This window comes from Zea mays, chromosome 6 (assembly GCF_902167145.1).
Source record: "Zea mays cultivar B73 chromosome 6, Zm-B73-REFERENCE-NAM-5.0, whole genome shotgun sequence".
Taxonomy (NCBI): domain Eukaryota; kingdom Viridiplantae; phylum Streptophyta; class Magnoliopsida; order Poales; family Poaceae; genus Zea; species Zea mays.
In genome coordinates this window covers 129,271,271-129,281,121 of record NC_050101.1, presented here as the reverse complement: position 1 = coordinate 129,281,121, position 9,851 = coordinate 129,271,271, and positions in this window count along the sequence as shown.

The following is a 9,851-nucleotide window of genomic DNA, read 5'->3' as shown; positions in this document are numbered from 1 at the left end:
ACCCTACCCCGAGCCGACTCGGGCCGCAGAGAGCAAGACCGGTGTCCCATCTGGCTAGCTCCGCCAGATAGGCAATGATGGCGCCCCGCTAGCCCCGTGACGACGGCGGCTCTCAGCTCTCTTACGGAAGCAGGGCGACGTCAGCAAGGACACAACCGTTCCAACAGCTGTCCCTCCGCCAGGCTCCGTTGCTCCTCCGACAGCCACGACATCACGCCAGCAGGGTGCCAAGATCTCTCCGGCTGCCACATTGGCATGTACTTAGGGCACTAGCTCTCCCCCCGCTAGACACGTAGCACTCTGCTACACCCCCATTGTACACCTGGATCCTCTCCTTACGCCTATAAAAGGAAGGACCAGGGCCTTCTTAGAGAAGGTTGGCCACGCGGGGACGAGAACGGGGACAGGCGCTCTCTTGGGGCCGCTCGCTTCCCTCACCCGCGTGGACGCTTGTAACCCCCTACTGCAAGCGCACCCGACCTGGGCGCGGGACGAACACGAAGGCCGCGGGATTCCCACCTCTCTCTCGCCGGACTCCGGCCTCCTCGCTCCTTCCCCCCTTCGCGCTCGCCCACGCGCTCGACCCATCTGGGCTGGGGCACGCGGCACACTCACTCGTCGGCTTAGGGACCCCCCGGTCTCGAAACGCCGACAGGTAGAATTTAGAGTAAATGACCATAATGGGAACTATATTTTGATTAAAAGGATGAGTTCCCATACCTTTGTGTAACACAAGCAATAGTTTCCCTTTGTGTAATCGTTTTGACAAGGAATGAAAAATAGATTATTAAAGCATGGAAACTTTATAATATGAACTAGGTTATTCCATAATGTATGCTTAATTTTGCTTACAAACCAAGCATAGATAATTCTTTGAGACGATGGAAATAAATCTAATTCATAACATGGAGAGCGATAGATAATAAAAGAATCATATCCAAATTAAGCAATAGGCAAAACAACCTAAATCATTGGATTGACTTTTCTTTTCATGTTAGATTACGCATCTCCATAGAGAAACTTATTCTCTACATGTGAGACTACTTAGGTTATTTAGACAAAAAACATTAGTCCCACAATTTCCAGATATAAAGAGAGATTCCCTTTATAAGTGTCCTAAGGAATTGAATTCCTTACGTAACACCTCATTCTTTTAGGAATATGGAATATCTCTCTATATCTAGAACATGGCAATAATAAGATGATTAGTGAAAAGCATGCCATGAGATACTTTCAATAACTAAAAGCATGTAGATTGCCAAAGTATAGAAATAATGAATATGCAATCTACCATATGAGAGGAATTTCTTCAAAGAATGGTGACATAATTTAAAAACATTTGAAGTGCTTCATTTTTCTATGTGACTACACAAGACACATAAGAAATGATAATTTAAGATACTTGCACTTAAAAGCATAATTGTTACCATCCTTTGACTTTCCATGTTGTAGGCCTTGACTTTTTGCACAGTATAATTCTTTATTTCCTACAACATCAACATCTTTCCCGAGATGATATGAGTTTTAGATATAACAATTCAAAATAACTTTGGGTCAATCTTGGATATAGATCATTGAAGATTGATAGCTTGAGTTAATAAAAATTGAATTGACTCTCTCAAGCACCCCTAAGCTTCATACCATCTCCTTCTCCTGCAAAAACTTGTCAAGCATATTTTGGTACCCATCTCTTGATCGGTCCATCAAGGTTAGTCAACAAAGATCTAGGAACCCAAACGTCCTTTGTGCTAGCACTAGGTAAACTCATTACCTTTCTAGCACAAGTTGCAATTTTGGGTTGCCTAGTTACATGAGAATTAATTGACAAGCTAGGAGTGGGATTGTTACCAATGGGACAATCATTTCATTGATGTCCCTTCTTTTGGTATATGTAGCAAAGGCGATCTTCAAGTCTTGAAGATTTCTTCTTTTCTTGTTTCTTTCTTGCTACATGGTTAGTCAATATTTTCTTTTCTAACACTATGCCTTTTTGTTTCAAATGGGGACAAGACCTAAACAAGTGTCCCTTCTTGGAGCATTTAAAACAAAGTTTATCATCCTTGTTAATAATCAAGTCATTTTTAATATAGGGACATGACCTAATCGAGTGCCCCTTTTCAAAGCATTCACTACACTTCTTACTTCTCTTAGTGTGAAGTGTGACTTGATTATTACCTTGGATGTTGCCTTTTATGGAGGCATGGTTGAGGCTTTTGGAAGAGGTATTGATTTTCTTCTTTTGTTCCCTCCTCTTGGCTAGGGATGAAAGTGGTAATCCGAACTGTTAGAACAAATTTAATATTTTAAAATAGATATGTATAAAATTTAATGTTGATTTTTTCTTATGTTATCAAGCACATTAGTACAAATATGAATAAAATATTATATAAGTTGTTTTATGTATTATTTGCTCCCTACAACACAAAAAGTTGAAAAAATTACCGAATTTGTTTCCGAATCCATACCGAAGTTTATATCTATTATTTGAGAAAATGTAGGATGAATTTGAGGTTTATCTTTTATGAATCTTAACAAGCTGGATGTTAAAAACAAGAATACAAATTTGTATTGTATATTCCATATCCTATTTATTCGCAATCAAAGAAAAAACCGATTACCGAATAAATACCGTTTCCGACCGTTTTCATCCCTACTCTTGGCAATCCTCAAGTCCTTGACATTTTCTTCAAGGGATTTAGTGCATGCCACGGTTGTTCCCGTCTCAAGCTTCTTCACCATGTGATCACGGTTATCTTGAGAAGGTTGAGCAATGCACTTCCCTTTTAGTTGTGTCAAGCTCATTTTTAGCCTCTCATTTTCTTCTTTGAGCTTTTGATATGTATCATCGTTTGTTCCTGCAAATTCTAGCTCAAAGGAAGATTTGCTTGTCGAAGGACAACAAGCATTAGCACATGGTAATGTAGTTTCAATTTGAATACATGTGCATGAGTGAGGTTGTTGGATTTTAAGTTTTCTATCACAACCCCATGAGCAATATTTGATATGATATGATCATCCATAAGATTTTCATGAGAACATAGGAGCATGTCATATTTTTGTTGAAAAGCTAGATTTTCATCTTTTAGCTTTTCTACTTGGTCCTTAAGCAAGGCATTCCTATTTACTAATTGAGCGATACAATGTAAAGTGTTATTTTGCTCAATTGAAATAGTTTCATACCTTTGGACCAAATCAACATGAGAGCACTTTAGCTCCTCATGTTCTTTAGTCAACTCGTCAAAGTGTAGCATTTTCATGGAGAGAACATTTTCTAGCCTTTGACGAGCTTCACTTTGCTCTCTCGCTCTTTCTAGAAGTTTGAGCATGATCGCCTTGTCTTCTTGGCTTAGGCGAGCGTAGAGTTGCATGAAGCTTCTTTCTTCCTACTCATCCTCGTTTGTGCTTCCGCTATCTTTTTCATTAGCCACACAACATATGTGGGAATCGAAATGGGAAGACAAACCTATTAGAGAGGTGGATTCATCGTTTGGTCTCCATCGGTCATTTTCTTCTTCTTCCTTGCAAGGGTTAGTATCACAAAGACCAAAGGAAGTAGAAGCACAAAATGAACTATCATGTTTGGACTCATCAAATTTGATTTTGATTCTAGTCCAAATATCATGCGCATCAGGGATATGTTTATAATGATTCATTATGAAGGCATGATAATCTTCCTTGCTAAGAGAATTAACGAGTGTTGGGGACTTGTTCTCAAATGCTATAAGTTAAGAACAAGGCAACACAGAAAATGTTAAATATTAAAGCCCTTCGTCCTTCGAAGCATTATTTCCCTTGAGAGATAATGATTTTTGGACGAAGGTCATGAAGGACATACCTTCATGATTACGGCATATGATAGTGAAAATGTTAAACGCATGAAGTACGAAAGATATCATGAACATTTATATATCATTATTAACTCATTTCTATTTTATTAACATAGAATAGAAATGACATTAAATTACAAGTGTACCTTCGGCTTGAAAGAGAGCAAAAGTACAAGTGTGACACAAAAGCAAATGCCAAGTCAGTGTGAACAGTACGGGAGTACTGTTCACCTATTTATAGGCACGGGTCGCAGCCCATGTAAAATTACATCCAGACCCTTTGCATTTGATAATAACTCTATAGTAATTTATCGGGGTCTAAATAGTCTTTTCCTCTTTAAGTCGGTTTCCTCTTTTCTGCCAACATGCCGAAGCTTCCTCGCACACAGCTTCGGCTCTGTTTCATCCTTCGTTCTCCTTGAGTTTCTTCATACATCGATTTTGACATGTCCGAAGGGCCCATGTCCGAAGATACCTGTTCATGTATTACACTCTAGAAACATTGTCAAATCACGTTTTTGAGGACCTTCGGAAGCCGAAGGCCCCCAACAGTAGCCTCTCACAATATTAATTTGTTAGGATAATAAATTTAGATTGCGATATGGACGAAGGCCCTAAGCTGAAGGTCCGAAAAAACACCTTCCACTTGCTAGAATAGCAACAGTCGATGGCAAGCGGGACCCTCCCACTTGCAATGCCCTGGGTGTATAAATATGTGAAAGTCGCCTAGAGGGGGGGGGGGGTGAATAGGGCGAAACTGAAATTCTCAAAAATAATCACAACTACAAGCCGGGTTAGCGTTAGAGATATAATCAAGTCCGCGAGAGAGGGTGCAAAACAAATCGCAAGCGAATAAAGAGTGTGACACACGGATTTGTTTTACCGAGGTTCGGTTCTCGCAAACCTACTCCCCGTTGAGGTGGTCACAAAGACCGGGTCTCTTTCAACCCTTTCCCTCTCTCAAACGGTCCCTCGGACCGAGTGAGCTTCTTCTTCTCAATCAAACGGGAACAAAACTTCCCCGCAAGGGCCACCACACAATTGGTGCCTCTTGCCTTGGTTACAATTGAGTTTTGATCACAAGAACAAGTGAGAAAGAAAAGAAGCAATCCAAGCGCAAGAGCTCAAAAGAACACGGCAAATCTCTCTCGCTAATCACTAAAGCCTTGTGTGGAATTGGAGAGGATTTGGTCACTTGGGTGTGTCTAAAATTGAATGCCTAGCTCTTGTAAGTGGTTGAGAAGTGGAAAACTTGGATGCAATGAATGGTGGGTGGTTGGGGGTATTTATAGCCCCAACCACCAAACTAGCCGTTTGGTGGGGCTGACTGTCGTTTGGTGCACCGGACAGTCCGGTGCACACCGGACATGTCCGGTGCGCCAGCCATGTCACCAATGCCGTTGGGTTCCGACCGTTGGAGCTCTGACTTCTGGGCCCGCCTGGATGTCCGGTAGCGCACCGGACATGTACTGTAGAGTGTCCGGTGCGCCAGTATGGGCGTGCCTGACTTCTGCGCGCGCTGGCGCGCATTAAATGCGCTGCAGGTAGCCGTTGGCGCCGAAATATCCGTTGCTCCGTTGTCACACCGGACAGTCCGGTGAATTATAGTGGACTAGCCGTTGGAGATTCCCGAAGCTGGCGAGTTCCTGAGGCCGCTCTTCCTTGGAGCACCGGACACTGTCCGGTGTACACCGGACAGTCCGGTGAATTATAGCGGAGCGCCTCTGGATTTTCCCGAAGGTGACGAGTTGGAGTTGGAGTCCTCTGGTGCACCGGACAGTCCGGTGCGCCAGACCAGAGGTGCCTTCGGTTGTCCCTTTGCTCTTTTGTTGAACCCAATACTTGATCTTTTTATTGGCTAAGTGTGAACCTTTGGCACCTGTATAACTTATACACTAGAGCAAACTAGTTAGTCCAATTATTTGTGTTAGGCAATTCAACCACCAAAATCATTTAGGAAATAGGTGTAAGCCTAATTCCCTTTCAATCTCCCCCTTTTTGGTGATTGATGCCAACATAAACCAAAGCAAATATGGAAGTACATAATTGAACTAGCTTGCATAATGTAAGTGCAAAGGTTGCTTGGAAATGAGCCAATTCAAATACTTATAAGATGTGCATGGATTGTTTCTTTCATTCTTAATATTTTGGACCACTCTTGCACCACATGTTTTGTTTTTGCAAATTCTTTTGTAAATCCTTTTCAAGATTCTTTTGCAAATAGTCAAAGGTAAATGAATAAGATTTTGTGAAGCATTTTCAAGATTTGAAATTTTCTCCCTTTATTTCAAATGCTTTTCCTTTGACTAAACAAAACTCCCCCTAAATGAAATTCTCCTCTTAGTGTTCAAGAGGGTTTTGATATATCAATTTTGAAATGCTACTTTCTCCCCCTTTGAAATTTATCTAGAAATTTATCTAAAATTAGGTGGTGGTGCGATCCTTTTGCTTTGGGCTAATACTTTCTCCCCCTTTGGCATGAATCACCAAAAACGGAGTCATTAGAGCCCTTGGAATTACTTTCTCCCCCTTTGGTCATAAATAAGTGAGTGAAGAATATACCAAAGACGGAGTCCTTTTCTCCCAAAGAGGGAGAGTTGCTCGGAGTGACGGCGAAGGATGAGTTACGGAGTGGAAGCCTTTGTCTTCGCCAAAGACTCTAATTCCCTTTCAATATACCTATGACTTGGTTTGAAATTCACTTGAAAACACATTAGTCATAGCACATGAAGGAAAGATGACTAAAGGTATATAAATGAGCTATGTGTGCAAATTAACAAAAGAAGTTCCTAGAATCAAGAATATTTAGCTCATGCCTAAGTTTGTTAAAGGTTTGTTCATCAAGTGGCTTGGTAAAGATATCGGCTAATTGATCTTTAGTATTATTGTAAGAAATCTCGATATCTCCCTTTTGTTGGTGATCCCTTAAAAAGTGATACCGAATGACTATGTGTTTAGTGCGGCTATGCTCGACGGGATTATCCGCCATTTTGATTGCACTCTCATTATCACATAGAAGAGGAACTTTGGTTAATTTGTAACCATAGTCCCTAAGGGTTTGCCTCATCCAAAGCAGTTGCGCGCAACAATGGCCTGCGGCAATGTACTCGGCTTCGGCGGTAGAAAGAGCGACCGAATTTTGCTTCTTTGAAGCCCAAGACACCAAGGATCTCCCCAAGAACTGGCAAGTCCCCGATGTGCTCTTTATATTGATTTTACATCCCGCCCAATCGGCATCCGAATAACCAATTAAATCAAATGTGGATCCCCTAGGATACCAAAGCCCAAACTTAGGAGTGTAAACTAAATATCTCAAGATTCGTTTTACGGCCTTAAGGTGAGCTTCCTTAGGGTCGGCTTGGAATCTTGCACACATGCATACGAAAAGCATAATATCCGGTCGAGATGCACATAAATAGAGTAAGATCCTATCATCGACCGGTATACCTTTTGATCGACGGATTTACCTCCTTCGTCGAGGTCGAGATGCCCATTGGTTCCCATGGGTGTCTTGATGGGTTTGGCATCCTTCATTCCAAACTTGCTTAGAATATCTTGAGTATACTTCGTTTGGCTTAGGAAGGTGCCCTCTTGAAGTTGCTTTACTTGAAATCCTAAGAAATACTTCAACTCCCCCATCATAGACATCTCGAATTTTTGTGTCATGATCCTACTGAATTCTTCACATGTAGATTCGTTAGTAGATCCAAATATAATATCATCAACATAAATTTGGCATACAAACAAATCTTTGTCAAGAGTTTTAGTAAATAAGGTAGGATCGGCCTTTCCGACTTTGAATCCATTAGTGATAAGGAAATCTCTAAGGCATTCATACCATGCTCTTGGGGCTTGCTTGAGCCCATAAAGTGCCTTAGAGAGCTTATAGACAAGGTTAGGGTACTCACTATCTTCAAAGCCGGGAGGTTGCTCAACATAGACCTCTTCCTTGATTGGTCCATTAAGGAAGGCACTTTTCACGTCCATTTGATAAAGCTTAAAGCCATGGTAAGTAGCATAGGCCAATAATATGCGAATTGACTCAAGTCTAGCTACGGGTGCATAGGTTTCACCGAAATCCAAACCTTCGACTTGAGAGTATCCTTTGGCCACAAGTCGAGCTTTGTTCCTTGTCACCACACCATACTCGTCTTGCTTGTTGCGGAAGACCCATTTGGTTCCTACAACATTTTGATTAGGACGTGGAACTAAATGCCATACCTCATTCCTAGTGAAGTTATTGAGCTCCTCTTGCATCGCCACCACCCAATCCGAATCTTGTAGTGCTTCCTCTACCCTGTGTGGCTCAATAGAGGAAACAAAAGAGTAATGCTCACAAAAATGTGCAACACAAGATCTCGTGGTTACCCCTTATGAATGTCGCCGAGGATGGTGTCGACGGGGTGATCTCGTTGGATTGCTTGGTGGACTCTTGGATGTGGCGGTCTTTGTTCTTCATCCTCCTTGTCTTGATCATTTGCATCTCCCCCTTGATCATTGCCGTCATCTTGAGGTGGATCATTTGATTGATCTTCTCCTTCATCAACTTGAGCCTCATCCTCATTTTGAGTTGGTGGAGATGCTTGCGTGGAGGAGGATGGTTGATCTTGTGCATTTGGAGGCTCTTCGGATTCCTTAGGACACACATCCCTGATAGACATGTTCCTTAGCGCGACGCATGGAGCCTCTTCATCACCTATCTCATCAAGATCAACTTGCTCTACTTGAGAACCGTTAGTCTCATCAAACACAACGTCACAAGAAACTTCAACTAGTCCTGAGGACTTGTTAAAGACTCTATATGCCCTTGTGTTTGAATCATATCCTAGTAAAAAGCCTTCTACAGTCTTAGGAGCAAATTTAGATTTTCTACCTCTTTTAACAAGAATAAAGCATTTGCTACCAAAGACTATAAAGTATGAAATATTTGGCTTTTTACCGGTTAGGAGTTCATAAGATGTCTTCTTGAGGATTCGGTGTAGATATAACCGGTTGATGGCGTAGCAAGCGGTGTTGACCGCCTCCACCCAAAACCGATCTGAAGTCTTGTACTCATCAAGCATAGTTCTTGCCATGTCCAATAGAGTTCGATTCTTCCTCTCCACTACACCATTTTGTTGTGGCGTGTAGGGAGAAGAGAACTCATGCTTGATGCCCTCCTCCTCAAGGAAGCCTTCAATTTGAGAGTTCTTGAACTCCGTCCCGTTGTCGCTTCTAATTTTCTTGATCCTTAAGCCAAACTCATTTTGAGCCTGTCTCAGGAATCCCTTTAAGGTCTCTTGGGTTTGAGATTTTTCCTGCAAAAAGAATACCCAAGTGAAGCGAGAATAGTCATCCACTATTACAAGACAATACTTACTCCCGCCGATGCTTATGTAAGCAATCGGGCCGAATAGATCCATGTGGAGTAGCTCAAGCGGCCTGTCGGTCGTCATGATGTTCTTGTGCAGATGATGAGCACCAACTTGCTTTCCTGCTTGGCATGCGCTACAAATCCTGTCTTTCTCAAAATGAACATTTGTTAATCCTAAAATGTGCTCTCCCTTTAGAAGTTTATGAAGATTCTTCATCCCAACATGGGCTAGTCGGCGGTGCCAGAGCCAACCCATGTTAGTCTTAGCAATTAAGCAAGTGTCGAGTTTAGCTCTATCAAAATCTACCAAGTATAGCTGACCCTCTAACACTCCCTTAAATGCTATTGAGTCATCACCTCTTCTAAAGACAGTGACACCTACATCAGTGAATAGACAGTTGTAACCCATTTTGCATAATTGAGAGACGGAAAGCAAATTGTAATCTAATGAATCTACAAGAAAAACATTGGAAATAGAATGGTCAGGAGATATAGCAATTTTACCCAATCCTTTGACCAAACCTTGATTTCCATCCCAGAATGTAATAGCTCGTTGGGGATCTTGGTTTTTCTCATAGGAGGAGAACATTTTCTTCTACCCTGTCATGTGGTTTGTGCACCCGCTGTCGATTATCCAACTTGAGCCCCCGGATGCATAAACCTACAAAACA